Source organism: Vigna radiata, chromosome 10 (genome assembly GCF_000741045.1).
Source record: "Vigna radiata var. radiata cultivar VC1973A chromosome 10, Vradiata_ver6, whole genome shotgun sequence".
NCBI classification, from domain to species: Eukaryota; Viridiplantae; Streptophyta; class Magnoliopsida; order Fabales; family Fabaceae; genus Vigna; species Vigna radiata.
The window spans coordinates 834,567-839,072 of NC_028360.1; positions in this window are offsets into that span (position 1 = coordinate 834,567).

Below are 4,506 nucleotides of genomic sequence, written 5' to 3' on the forward strand. Positions count from 1 at the left end.
TTGGAAACACAATTTGGGACATTTGGAGGACAACAAATAAATTCAAGACTCTCCGATTAGACATTTTAAATTTTAGTTGTATTGAAATTTAATTGTTTAAACTTTTTTTGGACAAACTTTTGCACATTGGGCCATTGTTAAAAAATTATGAGGGGCCCAAATAGTAGGAGGACACATGTCACCCTAGGGTTTTCTTTAGAGTGGACCCACCCATTTTTATTAGGACACATGGCCCTAGGGATTTCCAACCAGCCGTCACTTGCATAGGACATTCTTTTTCTGCTGCAACGTTGGGGAACACATATTCTGGGCATAATTTATTTTGGAGAGGAGGGTTGGAAAGCTTCTTGGCTCTTGCTTGAAACATGTTCACGGTTCTTGGCATTGGTTGAATAAAGAAAGCATTTATTTTCTTTCTTTTAATTGTGCGGCTACAATGTTATTTAATTTCTTTTATTCACAAATTAAATTGTTGCTGCCGTGATGAAGTGATGAGATTGAAGAGGTGATTAGGTTAGAGCTGGGGGTTGCTGTCACGTCTAGGAGAAATAGGCATTTCCTTTTTTTTATTCTTTTCTTGCTTTGCTTTCATATGAATTGATTTTATTGTGAAGAAATGCTTACGAGATGGAGAAAGTTTGGAGCATTTTCTTTATTTTCATGGAATGAATATTAGATTAGGTGGAAGTTTATGATTAATAACTCAACCATGTTTGTACAGTTCCACAATTGACAGAGTAAAAATAGATAACACAATCAATACAAACAATTCATTTACTCTGCATATACAGCAAAAATATCATGAAGCAGATAAAGTATGATGCAAAAATTCTCCCCATATAGACTTGCTCTCATACACTCATGAAAACTCTCCCCCTTTATGCATTAACAAAAAAGGAATGCTTAGATATTTATGCAATTTGGAAAACCAGAGAAGCATCAAACAAATATTAAGTTTCAAAATAGTAAGGATGCTCTCAAAATCACAAGTTCATCACAAAAACAGATGTAAACTCCCCCTGAAATGTAGGTGTGTGATGAAACATTGTGTAAAGAAGTGATACTCCCCCTGTCATTATGCATGAATTTCAAAAACAGTTTAAGCACAAATCAATTATGCACAATGCAAAATATCACAAATCAATTTCCAGTTTAAGCACAGATTTGTATCCTTGGTAAACAATTCAAACACATATATATGCAATGACACAAATATCAACAATCTCACAATATTATCTCAACTTAGATAAAAACATGTAAAGAACAGAGATAATATCAGAATACTAATGATTAAAGCAATCAGTATGGATAGAAGAAAATTCCAAAATATGAATTTTTAACCCAGTTTAGACGCAATCGAATGCTTTAACTCATCAGTCGAATTCATTGCTTTTCCAAATGTTGAATTTCAGATGTATATGTCCAAAGCAATGTTCTTCCTGCAAAACCATTCAAAAGCCTTTTCCAGATTAAGTATAATAGTTATGCAAGAATAGAAACAAATCATAACATAAGTCAATGTATAAAGATGCATGACAGTTATAGCACAGTTGACTTCATCCATAACTCAGTCGAATCAATCAAACAGAGTATCAGATTTTATTTGATAGTTTAAGTGAATGGTTAAGTATATGGATTGATCCAAACTTCTAATATTATTTCCTTGAAAGAAAAGATATTACATTGATAGAACACAGTAAGAAAATACAAGCAAAACATTAAAAGCACGAAAAGAAATGACTTTATATGCCATTTTTCAAAATGAAAAAGACCTAGTCTAGGACACGAGACTGGTATAAGTATTGGCATATTTCAACTGATAGTCCTTAGTCCATGTCGGATGAGCTGGTGGAGTATTCATCTGGAGTATTGCTTTCTTCTTGAGATACCTCTTCCTTATTCAGATTTTTATTGATAGACCTTAATTGATCAACCATGAATATCTCAAACTTGGTTGTAGGTAAAAAGCAGGTTTCATTTTCAAAGAGCCATCCGATTTTCGTCTTTTTCATTCCCAATTCTTTCAATGTATCATGGTATATTTCATTTGTACAGTCGCAACAACAGGATTTTTCATCACTTAATCTAACACCTTGTACTAATAAAATCCTGCTAATGAGAACACCATATGGAAGATAAGGTGAATTACTGAAAGCAACTATCCTCGTATGATTTTTTATTACTTCTATCCAGTTTGTGGGGACTTTATTGATGATGGCATGCATCAGATATATGTTTTCAGTGGATAGATGATTGTGAACAATTCTTCCCAGAAGTATGATCCATAGGAGAATATAAGCAATAACCTTTTCTTCCTTCTTACACCATCAAGAAAAAAATTTCCTTGTAGAAATGCATCTTCAGGGTGCCTCTTCCATCCTAAATACAACTCTTTTGTATTTAAGTGTGCATTGATTTCAGATTTGGGTAAATGTGATAATGCACCTTTTGCTTGAAGTCTAGTAAACAATTTCCATGTGAATTCATCGATCTCAATGTTTACGCCCTTTACTCTAGACCTTATTATATCATTCTCAAACTTGAGATTGTGGTAGAATACTTCTACTAAATCAGGATACCATGCACCTTTCATTTGAACGAGATTCGACAAGTTTTCGAACTCCAGCAATTCAGGAAAGTTGAAACCCTCTTTTCTGAACTTCCTAAGCTTGAAGTTGTATGGGTAATCTATCGTTTTTGATAGATTCAACAAGAATTTGCTCCTTGACTCTTCATCACTAATCCATCAAGTGGGGTCAGGAATTCTTGTCTCTAAGACTTCCTTTCCTTTTCCTTAGTTTGAGCTTTGATTTGAAGCAGCCATCGTGAGAGTACAATTTTTCGGAATCCACCCACAAGATCTAAGGAATATCAGAGAAATTTGCTTGCATAGTAACAAATGTAGTATCGGCCTTAAAACAATGTGGTCAGTTTTAAGTGTTTCATAAGACACCTAATTTAAATATTAACGAAAATGATCATTCTCAGGATGTTGATTAAGCCCTAAGTTAATCTTTAACTATTAAAAATAGAGCATTTCAAATATTCAAATAACAAAGTCGATTGAATTAATATTGGAGTCGACTGGGACTCATGAAAACATTTTCACACAGATTCAATCAATGAAACAATTAAGCACAAATTGCAAACAATCATACAGCAACATTCAATCTATATATGTATGATGTAGTAGGTAGATACAGATTTACCAGTTGTAGACACTCAAGGTTTTTGAAATGTTCCATAGTTGATTTATCCTTGAGAACAGTTCTGTATCAGCTGCATAACTTGCAAAACAATTAAATTTTGGTTGTCGGTACCCATTTAACTTTGGGTCCTTGATTGTCAGTCCTTGTCACATGTTCCTTTGGTATCCATACACATAATCCTTGAGGAACAACAACATGTCTATAATAACAATTTCTAACAGTATCACCAACACATCTACAGTAAAAACATGCATTTCTAGCAGGTTTTCTTAATTCATTAAGCTTTCTAGCATTGGTTCTGTTAGAGTATCCTTTAAATCCAATTCCTAGCCTATAATTGGTTCTACTAGAGGAATTTAATACAACATCTAAATTATCACTTGCTTGAGTAAACTTAGTGATAACGGTTGAGAAACAATTATTTTCATGTGTCATTTTAGACCAAATTACACCCTTTAAGACTCAGAATGAGCATACAATCAAGTAAAACTCAATAAATGAGTCAGTCGAGAGTTAAAAGCTATTTTTAGCGATATTATGCTTGTTTTGCATTATTTTGAAGCTATTTTGATGAAAGTGAAGATGGGGACTGAAGATGAAGGTCTTAGACTCAAGACAGAAGAAGAAAATTGAAGAAAAGAAGAGTCTAGGAACCACCTGGCGGCAAAATTGCACCGCTGGGCGGTCCAGAGCGAGGAGGAGGCACCTGGCCTAGACGCTAGGCGGTGGCGCGATTTGGGGCAAACCACCGGGCGGCATAAGGGTGCCGCCGGGCGGTTATCCGCTGGGCCTGGGCCTGTTTTCTGTGACGCTCCTCAGCTATAAATAGCCTTTTGCGATTTCATTGTGATTCTTTTGACAGAATAGGGTGGCCAGACCTAATTTTCACTCTCTAGAGGGGATCTCTTGGATGCTTAGGCTCCTTTTCATCTTATCTAGGGTTTTCTTTTCCATTCTTCCATTATTTTCATCTAAGTTCACCATGACAATGGTGAACCAAACCCTTTTGTTGTTGGGGGAAACAATGTAATCTTTTGAAACTCTCTTTTATCGAAACTCTTGTTTATTTATATGATTCTTCATATGCTTTGATTATCAATTGTTGGGTTCTCATCTACGCTTAAAACTTTTGTCGTTTAACTCATTCGATAACCGTTGTTTGTCTTTATTGACACGGGAACGTACAGTAATGTCATGAACTGGTGAGAAATTCCTTGATTAAGCAATACCAACCTAGGGATAGGGGGTAGGACGATCAATTGTTTTTGCTTCTGTTCTTAATGCATTATTAATTGCT